This window comes from Macaca thibetana, chromosome 6 (genome assembly GCF_024542745.1).
Source record: "Macaca thibetana thibetana isolate TM-01 chromosome 6, ASM2454274v1, whole genome shotgun sequence".
NCBI classification, from domain to species: Eukaryota; Metazoa; Chordata; class Mammalia; order Primates; family Cercopithecidae; genus Macaca; species Macaca thibetana.
Genome location: NC_065583.1, coordinates 7198293 through 7210439, shown reverse-complemented (window position 1 = coordinate 7210439; position 12147 = coordinate 7198293). Strand labels below are relative to the sequence as shown.

The window sequence follows — 12147 nt, the reverse complement described above, 5'->3', positions numbered from 1 at the left end:
TTCATTCACTGAATGAACGTTGCTTTGTGTTTACTACCTGCCAGGCCCAGTGCTAGGCTCTGGGGGATACAATCACAGGACGTGGTCCTTGTCCTGAGGGAGGGAGGGGGGAGTGTTGGAGGCAAACAGAAGCACATGCCCAAGGTCTAAAGCAACTGAGGCCAGGCCTCTCACACAGCAAGAGGGAAGCTGGGGTGCAGAGGGGGTCAGTAAGGGCCAGGTGGGCAAGGGAGGCAGGTCCAGATAGGACAGCCTTTCCAGAAGGTCACAGAGGCTTCTGAAGAAGGTGATATGATTAGACCCTTTTGGCTGAAATGGAGAAATTGAATTGGAAAGGGACAAAAGTGGAAGTAGAAAAAGAACAGAAAGAGGCTGTTGCAAGAATCCAGATAAGAACAATGGTGGCTGGGCGTGGTGGCTCACGCCTGTAACCCCAGCACCTTGGCAGGCCAAGGCAGGTGGATCATCTGAGGTCAGGAGTTCGAGACCAACCTGACCAACATGGTGAAACCCCATCTCTACTAAAAGTACAAGAATTAGTTGGGTTTGGTGGTGTGCGCCTGTAATCTCAGCTACTCAGGAAGCTGAGGCAAGAGAATCACTTGAACCCGGGAGGCAGAGGTTGCAGTGAGCCGAGATCATGCCATTGCACTCCAGCCTGGGTGACAGAGCGAGACTCTGTCAAAAAAAAAAAAAAAAGAACAATGGTGGCTGGACCTAAGGCAGGGCAATGAAAGGGAGCTCATCACTACTGTAATAACACCTTAGAGCTACACACTCCTGTTCAGTTCACACTGTGCTTTCAGACACATTATCTTATCTAATTTGTGTGACCTCTACAAAAAAAGAACTATTATGCCTCATTTGCTGATAAGGAAGTTGAAGCTTATGAAAGTTAAGGGGCAGGCCCAGGGCTCACAGCTGAGCCAGGCTTCAAATCCACATCATCTTATTCCCGTTTTAAGTTCATGCAACTGAGACTCAAGTCGCTGCTATGAGAAAGCGGTACCGCCTTGAATGTTATGTTTTCTGGAGGGAAAAAGAGATCTTGGGCAAGTGACTTTATCAGCTTTTCCACTCCTTGCCTTTGTTCTTTTGCTGGCTATTGCAATTCCTTGAGGTCTTATTTTTCCCCCTTTTATTTTATTTTTTATTTCCATGGGTTATTGGGGAACCGGTGGTATTGGTTACATGAGTAAGTTCTTTAGTGGTGATATGTGAAATTTTGGTGCACCCATCACCCAGGCAGTATACACTGCACCTTATTTGTGGTCTTTTATCCCTCACCCGCTTCCCACCCTTTCTCCCTGAGTCCCCAGAGTCCACTGTGTTATTCTTAAACCTTTGCATCCTCGTAGCTTAGTTCCCATTTATGAATGAGAACATATGATGTTTGGTTTTCTATTCTTGAGTTACTTCACTTAGAATTTGTCTCTAATTTGCAGAAAAGAAAAAGCAAGAGCTTGGAGAGATTAGGTGGCTGGCCCAAGATCACACATAGCAGGGAAGAGTCAAACCTTAGAGTCAGATCTTTTGACGCGTGCTCACCTTGCCGGAGTGTCATTCAAATTAACTCTAGAAAGGGGTACGAGTTGGCCAGGTGGAGGAGCATCCCAGATAAAAGGTGAAGCACAAGCAAAGGCATGCTGTGAAAGGGATGTGATGGTGTCCTCGGGTATCAGGAAGCAGTGCAGAATGCATCCGGAGGGCCAGAAACTGGCTCCCATTGGGAAGAGTTGGTCCATGAGGTAAGGAAAATTGACCTGGGTTCCTTTGCCTCTATCCAGTAGTGAGACTGTTTCCTCTCTCTGCCTTTCCTTTCTTTGCCATATGCCATGACTCCCAAAACCAAGTGACTGTAGGCTGGTAACATTAAAAAGTGAAGCAGGGAGCTGGCGGTGGTTTAGACTGGGAAGGGTCATGAAGAAATTTCCTGGTATATATTTCCAGAAAACCAATAACCAATGATGCAACAACAGTTACATTAAATGCCTATTGTATGCCAGATACTGTGCTAAGCCAGTATTGCCACATTTAAGGTTCACTTTAGCCTACTGATATAGGCTCCATTTTTAGCTCCATTTTACAGATGAAAAAAGAGGCACCCAGAGGTGAGATGCCTGCCCAAGGCCTCATTGCTGGACGGAGTTGGTACCAGGACCAGAAGACAGTCTGATCACAAAACATGTGCTCCAAATCAGCTTTGCTTTGTGGCAGAAGTAACACACTGGAGTCCCCCTGCAAATATTTCTCTTGGTCATTGGCATAAATTGATTCTTGACATTTAAACATCAGAAGACGTCATGTAAAAATGAGAATATCTGGCAACACCAATAACATCTGATTGCATCACACTCCAATAACAATTAAAGCCAAGTAGGAGAGACCTATGCCCCTGAGTTCACTGCAGTCCCCACTACTCCCTATTGTCTTAGCACTAGATTCCTAATTCACACTTCTCCCCAGCATTATGAAAAATGCTGAGCATACAGAAAAGTTGAAAGAATTGTACAGTGAACACTAAATACCTAGATTCTACCATTAACATTTTACTCTACTTGTTTTATTACTTACCTGCTTATCTTTCCATCTCTCCATTCACTCATGTTCTTTTTGATGCATTTCAAAGTCATTAACACCAGTACACTTTGCCTCTCAACACTTCTGCATGCCTGTGTCCATCTGTGTCATTCATCAGAGCTCAACATTTGCTTAGTTTCTTTTCTTGAGATGAGTTGTTATATAGTGAATTGCACAATCTTCAGTGTTACCATCCTATGAGTGTTGATGAATGCAAACACTGCTAAGCCCAGACCCTTCCATGATATAGAACATTTGCCTCCCCCAGAAGTTTCTTCATGGCCCTTCCTGCTCCATCCCACTCCCACCTGGAGCTCCCTTGGCCTGCCTAGCGTAAGCAGAGGCATCGTGCCCTTCTCTAAATGCCCCCACTGCTGGGCTCCCTGGAGAGAGAACACAGGTTACAGAGAGTGTGATGCAATCAGCCAGTGTGTGGGGCGATGCTGGGGGTCCTTGAGCAAGGAGGGAAGGCAGCTCTGCGCCCCCACCCGGACATCCACTGGAAATCTAGCTGAATGACCATCAAGTCATGTGTGAACCATGGGAGGCCTCTGAGCGGGGCTCTCCTCCCTTCAGAATATAAGAATTTCTACAATTTCCCTCAACAGACATTTCTAATCTTCTTGGCTTTTTTCAGCGCCTTCTTTTAGTCATGCAGGTTTGATTCAAATGTTTTGAGTGGTACCACTTATTTGCCCCAAGCACATGCTTTAACCCAGCCCACCCGGACGCAGCATCCTCTCATTGCCCTTTGAGCCACTGAACATTTTCTATGTGTGGAAGAAGGGTCCCAGATGCTGGCTCACCACCATCATGCCCGTGCTCAGCCCTGGGAGGCCTGGCTGACCCCTATGGTGTTAAGCCTCATCCCGGCTGGGGACGTGAGACGAGCGGTGGTCCCACACATCACCAGGGAGCTCAGAGCAAGGCCAGAGAGACCAGGGAGCATCTGAACCACACTCTGGACTTTTGGGACAACAGTTTCTGATGTCCCAAGTCCATGGACATTTCTCTATGCAAGATACTGGCCAAAGACAGGTTCACAGGTATCAGAGATGGAGACACAAAAACAATGATGAGGTGCCTCAGGAGCCTTAAGGTATTCCCCCTCCCCATCTCCAACATCTTCCCCAAGTCATCCTTGATAAAAAGAAAATCCAGGTAAAATCAGCATGCGTACATAATAAGTATAAAACAATTCCTCCAACCCCCACTCCCATTCAGCTGCTCATTTCTAAAACCCTCCTAGAAAGAAATTCTAGAGTCACCTCCGTGAAAGACCCTTGCTGGTTTTTGAGACCAGAGTATGAAAATTCCCCAAAACAAAATACTTCATATTAGGCAGACAATATTAATGATGAAAGCTGATGGGTTCTTCCTATAGTGAATTTCATATTCTATAAGTTGTCATCCATATAGATGCTTGCTTCATTCATTCATTTCTTCATTCATTCATTCATTTCTACATGTTAAACACACAGGAATGCTCTTTGTTTAAAAAAAATGCCCCTGAGATTTGTCTTTAAAGATACAACTCTCTGGGTCTAGGTTTTGTTATCCTCTTTTGATAGGCAGTAGATACAATAAATATTTCATTTCCCTCTTAGTTATAACACAAGTGTGATGCCTCATGACAGAGGACAAGTGGTGGCGGCACAGCTTAGTGAAAGCCACTACAGAGTGGTGAGAAGTGCAGTGAACCAGAGCTTGTGTGTCTGTCCAGGGAAGCAGCTGCTACCCACACCCAGACGGTTGCTGCCGTTGGAGTATTCAGTCCAGTAGTGCTACATCTTCTTCTGTTTATTTTTCCCACAAGAGAAACCAGAAGTAAAGATAGTTTATGGGCCAGGCATGGTGGCTCATGCCTGTAATCCCAGCACTCTGGGAGGCTGAGATGGGTGGATTGCTTGAACTCAGGAGTTTGGGACCAAACATGGCAAAACCCTGTCTCTACTAAAAATACCAAAAATCATCCAGACATAGTGGTGTGTGTATCTGTGATCCCAGCTACTTGGGAGGCTGAGCTGGAAGGACTGCTTGAGCCTGGGAGGTGGAGGTTGCAGTGAGCCGAGATCATACCACTGTACTCCAGCCTGGGCAAGAGAGCAAGACCCTGTCTCAAAAAACAAAAAAAAAGGTCAAATCTTCTTGTTTTTAAATTTGTCAACTATTTTAAATTAAAATTTAAAAAAGAAAACACTATGAAGCTAAAATAAACAATGTCTGCAGGCCACATCTAGCCTGTGGGCCACCACTGTAGTTCATTTTGTAACACTTGACAGTGTTCAAGTGGATTCACTGGATTGTTGACTTGCTTACCTAGCACCCCGTTTGATTTTAAGGAGCCACAACTCCCAGTTTTAATCCTTTCTCTGCCATCACTCATGGGAGAGGGAGGTCTTGATTAACTCCTTATGCCTGTCAAGGCCTTAGGGTTCCCATTTGTAAGGGAGAAAAAAACAAGATTAGGTTAGTCTGACTTTTCCAAACTTTCGTAATCAAAAGAATCACTGAGTCACACAGAAAAGGGGTTCCAAATTGCTCTTAAATATGTGAAAAAATGCTCAGCCTCATCATTATGAGGAAACACACGTTAGCTTGGTAGAGATAGCTAAAAGTTGATAACGTGGAGGGTGTGAGAGCAGCGGTGCGTCTCATCTGTTGCTGTGGAATGGGCATGGTTCCCGCCTCTCAGAGGCAATGTGGCAATACCACTCAAAACAACAAAGGCACAGGCTTTTGACCCAGTCAGGCCACTTCTAGGAATGTTTCTTAATCATGTACACATGTGAAGTGATGTAGGTACAAAACTGCTTCTTTCAGCATTGTTTGCATTGGCACAGGATCAGAAACAACCTAAATGTCCATCAACAGGGGGTTGATTAAATAAACTATTGTTCATCTATACAATAGATTACTACACAGCCGCTAAAAAAATGTGAAGAGGGTAAATCTTTTGTATTCTTGTATTCTTGCCACAAACATGAAATGAAATGAAATGAAATGAAATAGAATACAATAAAATAAAAAAGAGAGTACTATATCTAGTGGTGTGCTGGTAAATGTTTAACATCCAGTTCTCTGGTTGGAGAGGCTGGGTTGGGGTTAACTCCGACTGCAGCATTTGCTTGTGATTTTAATACTTCCACCATGCTCAACTTCAAGCAACCAACATGAGGTCACTGAACTTGGACTTGAGAAAAGATTCATCTCTGTTGACTCTAGCCCATCACTGCCTTTATTAACTGATACGAAAAGATCTCCAAGATGTATTGAATGAAAGAAAAGGCAAAACACAGAGCAGCATGCATAGTAGGTATTATTTACATAAAAAAGAGAAGAGGATAAAAAATATATACATATACATATACTGGCCTGTGTACCACAGATTTCGCTGGAAGAATACACACACACACACACAAGTACACACACAGAGAGTCACTAATTTTGTGATTAGGGATGGGAACCAAGAGGCTGGGGGCATGGGGGCAAAGTGGATGGAAATGCTTTATTATTACCCATGTATACTCTGTCAAAGATCTACGATATGAATGTCTCACAGCTAAAAGATTGTTAAGACTGCCATGGATCACCTGGAAGATTTATTGAGTGCTAATTCCATGGCCTCTCCCAGGAGATTTTAACCTGCCATCCTTGGTATAATGCTGGAAAAATCAGTTTTTAGCAAGTTTCTCATATGAGTCTTAAGATTAGGCAAATTTGGGTGGCACTGTCTAGCCCAACCTTTCTGTTTGATGGAAAATGTAGTAAGTGTGGGCATTTTACATGACCCACAGAGGGGAAGGGCCTGACCTCTGGGCACTGGGGGAGTCAGGGCTGAAGCCAGGGCTGATCCTCAGCCTCAGCCCCTCGCCTGGGCCATGCTGTCTGGAGCTGGAGCCTGGGCGTGATCTTAGATGCAGCACTGAGACCCAGAAAGGGATGTGGCTTGTCTGGGCTCACACAGCCACAGCCCAGGAAAATTCTACCCAATATACACCCACAAGAACAATCCATAGGAGCTCTCTGCTCCTCCCGTTCAACAGACAGCCACACTTCATGCATCGCCAGCCGCATCCCTGAGACACCATGGTGAAGGTGAAGGCCGGAGTCAATGGATCTGGTCGTATTGAACACCTGGTCACAAAGGCTGCTTTTAACTCGGTAAAGTGGATATTGTCACCATCAATGACCCCTTCATTGACCTCAACTACATGGTCTACATGTTCCAGTATGATTCCATTCGTGGCAAATTCCGTGGCACTGTCAAAGCTGAGAACGGGAAGCTTGTCATCAGTGGACATCCCATCACCATCTTCCAGGAGCGAGATCTCTCCAAAATCAAATGGGGCAATGCTGGCACTCAGTGCATTGTGGAGTCCACTGGCGTCTTCACCACCATGGAGAAGGTTGGCGCTCACTTGCAGGGAGGAGCCAAAAGGGTCATCATCTCTGCCCCTTCTGCTAACGCCCCCTAGTTTGTGATGGAAGTGAACCGTAAGACGTATGACAACAGCCTCAAGATCGTCAGCAATGCCTCCCGCACCACCAACTGCTTAGCGCCCCTGGCCAAGGTCATCCATGACAACTTTGGTATCATGGAAGGACTCATGACCACAGTCCACGCTATCACTGCCACCCAGAAGATTGTAGATGGCCCCCACGGTGTAATGGCCGTGGGGCCCTCCAGAACATCATCCCTGCCTCTGCTGGCATTGCCAAGGCTGTGGGCAAGGTCATCCCTGAGCTGAATGGGAAGTTCACCGGCATGGGATTCCGTGTCCCCACTGTTAATGTGTCGGTCATGGACCTGACCTGCCGTCTGGAGCCTGCCACATACAATGACATCAAGAAGGTGGCGAAGCAGGTGTCAGAGCGCCCCCTCAAGGGCATCCTGGGCTACACTGAGCACCAGGTTGTCTTCTCCGACTTCAACAGCAACCCCCACTCTTCCACCTTCAATGCTGGGGCTGGCACTGCCCTCAACGGCCACTTTGTCAAGCTCATTTCCTGGTATGACAATGAATTTGGCTACAGCAACAAGGTGGTGAACTTCATGGTCCACGTGGCCTCCAAGGAGTTAAGACCCCCTGACCACCAGCCCCAGCAAGAGCACGAGAGAAAGAGAGAGACTCTCACTGCTGGGGAGTCCCTGCCACACTCAGTCCCCACCACAGTCAGAATCTCCCCTCCTCACAGTTTCCATACAGGACCCCTGAAGAGGGAGGGGCCTAGGGTGCCCCATCTTGTCGTGTACCATCAGTAAAGTCCCCTGTACTCAGTCAAAAAAAAAACCGCAAAACAAACCAAACAAACAAACAAACAACAATCCACAGGTCTCCAATCTACAGCCTGAGAAACTGGACTCAAACTCACTAGTCAGTGTCAATCAAGGCTTTATCCTCAGAGGATGAGAGGACAACACTGCCCCAGCACCCTGGCAATCCCTTCAGATGAGTGACCTGGGACAGGGCAGAAGACCCTTTTGTGTTAGCTCTGGCATGTGAAGTATCGTCTCTTACCTTCCTGGTATTGATCACCAGCTACTGTTTCATAAAGATGAGAGGTGGGATGGGGAGGGGACAGAGAAAAGAAAGAAAGAAAGAAAAGCCATTTCTCCCCAAGTGCTTTGCCATTGATATCTGATATGCTTGGCTGCCATTCAGTCCCTCAGTGTCTCCTGTATCGCTGTACCTGCCTTATGCACACATAATTAACTGTGTGTTTTCAAAAATGGCAAATCATTCCTCCATATAAAACAACAAACTCAGTCCAGAGACAAATTGAATCAAGTTCTCTGGGTGTTTTTTTTTTTTTTTTTACTTCAATTAACACGAAGACTGGCATATATCAGAGGTGCAAATCTCCTAGCGTTATGTGACCACAAGCAGGGATGCAGCAGAATGTACACCCCGAATTATGTCTTTAAGTGCTCGTTGGAGACACTTGTAATCATGTTTTATTACTGGTCTCCTCCCCAGCATAATGAACTTTGATGAAATAATGAAACAGCCCTGGCGCCTGAGCAGTCAGGCTGGCGGCCTTGCCAGCTAAGACCTCCCGTGAGTACAATAGCCTGAGCGGGGCACCCGGCTCCAGTGGCAGTGGGGCGGAAAACCTGGCTCCCCGCCCTCAGCTCCCCACCTCCTGGCTGCTGGGCCTGCCCCCTTGAGTCACAAAAATGCCACGGCCAATTGGAAATGGGGAGCAGGCCAGGAAAGCCGGGGCTCACAGAGTCTCAGAACGGAAGTACTGGACAGGAGATAGGTGGAGGACATCTCTTCCACCCCACCTTGTCAAGATGGGGAAACTGAGTCCCAGAGAGGGAAAATATTCTCACCGAGGCCACACAGTGGCGGAGAAGGGACTCAAAGAGGGGACTCGAAAGACCTCTCCAAATCCTAGGTCTTTCTTTAGTCTCTACAGGATTCTCTTAACCAGTGTCTCCTAGCCCCAAAGAAGCTTTGAGAAATCTCAGATTCCATGGGCCCACCCGGGAAATACGAATTCAGTAGGCCTATTGGCAAAGCCAGGCCTCTGTGCTTCCCGAGCAATTCTGAACATCAGCAGATGTGGTTGGGAAGTTGAGATTGACAGGAAGTTTAAAGTCCTCCTGGATGAAGATTGCTATTTCTCCTTGCAACTCAAAGTAGGGGCACGGCCTAACAGCACTGGCATCTCCAAGAGGTCCTCAATTGGAATCTGCATTTAGCATGATCTCCAGTTTGAGGAGCGCCTCTATATCCCCTCAGTGCATCCCAGAGGGTCTCCTGAGGATCCGACTCCATCATGATAGATAACCAACACCTCTCCTCAGAGAGCCTGGGCAATAGCACCGCCTGCCATGAGTCCAGCTGCTGATGCCCCACAAAGAGCCTGTATTATCCCCATTTTGCAGTTGAAGGAACCAGGGCTCAAGAACTGACATCAAACTTTAAATCCAAGGCCTTCTACAGCTTTCTTTTTTTTTTTTTTCTTCCTAAGCCCCTTCCCTGTTGTATATGTGTAGATAGGGGAAGGTAACACATGTAAAATCCCGCCTACAAGTTGTATTTTCTGGCGGGATTTGTCTAGATGTCTTTTGAGGAAAATCCCAAGCTTCTCTGGTATCGTGATTGAATAAATTTATTATTTTAAAAGCTCAAATAGAAGGTTGGACACAGTGGCTCACACCTGTAATCCCAGCACTTAGGGAGTCCAAGTTTTGGGAGTCCAAGTTGGCTTGAGTCTAGGAGTTTGAGACCCTATCTCAAAAGAAAAAGCACAAAAGGTAGATGAAAGTGTTTAAACCTCCTTGGGAAAGAAACTATTTATTTGTGTTTATTTGTCTATAAGTTATTTTTAAATGCCTTATAAGTAGTGTGATGCATATAGATGTGTTAATTTTTTATTTTATAAATAACTGTATTGAGGCACATTTTACACATCATTCCCCCGTTTAAAGTGCACAATTCAATGACATTTTAGTAAATCTACAAAGTTGCATACCATCACAGTAAATCAATCAAGGAACATTTTCATCACCCCAATAATATCCCTCATGCATGTTTACTATAATCCTTCACCCCATCCCAGGTAACTCTAATTTTCTTTCTATCTCTATAGATTTAATTTTTCTGGACATCCCATCTGAGTGGAGTGGTCTCTTATGTCTGGCCTCTTTCACTGAAGAGTGATGTTTTCGAGGTTCATCCATGTGGTTGCTTGTATCTGTGATTCATTCCTTTTTATTCCTGTATAGTATTCCATTGTATGGATATACCATATTTTGTCTATCCATTATATGTGAATTAATTTTATCTACACCCAGAAGAAGTTAAAATTCAAATTAGGAATCCATGTCCACAGCTTCAAATATTCAGTTGGTTATCTAGAATAAAGAATGTTGGAGACCATTTTTCTTTGGTGAAATGAGTGTTGCTCAAGAACTGAGGTGGGGCAGACAGACTGTCCAGGCACTGAGGTCCTCTCTGTCTGGTGCATTTCCAGCCTGGACTCGGCCACCTGGTTGTCCTGTAAGGTCAGTTAAATTTGCCATGAGAATATGCTGCATCCACTGTGGAGTAAACCTTTCCAAAAAAATACTTCTCATGACAGACAGCCAGGACTTCACTTATTTTATAGGCATTCAAAACCATTTGTGTCTGCTTGTTATTAAGTGAAACCCTCCCCCAATCCATTTGCTAACAAATGGTGTACATGTAGCAAAATTCAATCTGCGACTCATTTTCCTTATACCCTACTATCCAGCAGTGAAGCTGTGGAGGGAGAAATACACCGTTCCCACCTCCCCAACCTCCCCGCTGATAGTTACCAAAAGAAACTTGTAATTGGTGAATGGTCAAATTACCTTAGATCAGTTTGCAACACTTCCAAAAGTATGCATTGCATCCTTCAGTACTGGGTTCCAGATACTAAGTGTGGAAGACTTTACTACCAGCAGCCTTTGACGTTTGGCACGGCCGTGTGACTGGTGTGACTGGTTCCGGCCAAGGAGTTGTGAGGAGGAGTGGCAGGTGTCACTTCCATTCCAAAGGAGTTCATTGCTGGTCTCAACACTCCACCCGTCCTGTAGTGATGCCTGAAGCACTACATTGAGAAGCTGCCTAAGGAGGCAGGTCCATCAGCCTGGGTGCCTGACTGAGCTCCCCAGCCCACCTATGATGGACACATGAAGCTTGAGCAAGGAATAAACTTTGATTAAGTCACTGGGACTGGGAGGTTGCTTGTGGTTGTAGCATAATTCAGGCTGTCCTGCTTGACTGCAAAGGTAAGCACCTTCAAACATGGCCCTCGACTCAGAATTGCCAGTCAAGTGGGGAAGTTCAGCCTTAATTAGACCATTAAAACAAAAATAAAAAGAACAATTGCAAACTGATTGCAAACTGATAATAATGCATGGTCTGGGTAAGTCAGAGAAAATTTGAATTCACGTGAAAACCCCCAAAAGAGATGGTGCTTTCTCTGGCAGAAGCAACACCAGTGCAACGGCCTGGGAGGGCAAAGGCCCTGTGGGGTGTTCATCCACCAATCACTGGGTGCCTCTGCCCTTCCAGCCCCACTAAAGTGAGGAAACAAGGGCCATAGGAGAGGCCGCATCTGCCTGGGACCCCTGCTCTCTGGGGTCCTGGGTGCCTGGGCTCTAGACAGCCCACTCCCTTTGAGCAGCCCGTGGCCTGAGAGGCGGCCCCAAAGCCCTCGCACACCTAGTCCCACAGGATCCTGCTCCTGCAAGTTTACACTGAGGGAACTCTGCCAATGTAATAGTTTTAACTACAACAGAAAGTTGTTATACATATATGAAAATAATAGTACTTTCCTTTGTGCTTTCAAGCTTACAAAACACTTCCACCCATTTTAAAAACACTTTTGCCTGTATTAAATACCCTCCAGCAGCTTCCTAGCTCGTTTGGAATAAAATGCACATTCCTTAGCATGAAGCAGGAGGCCCTGTGTGATGTGGGCTCTGCACCTCCCCTCCCCCACGTCCCCTGCTAAGACAGGGCAGCCTTGCTGTCCCTCACCCACCCGCCCACCCCATGTGTCCCCCCAGAGCCTTCCTACCAC

General features: G+C 46.0%; 1 pseudogene; it reads left to right on the top strand.

The window, feature by feature from the left end:
• Nucleotides 1–6457: 6457 nt before the first annotated feature.
• LOC126956080 (glyceraldehyde-3-phosphate dehydrogenase-like) lies at nucleotides 6458–7846 on the top strand (annotated as a pseudogene).
• The last annotated feature ends 4301 nt before the right edge of the window (nucleotides 7847–12147 follow it).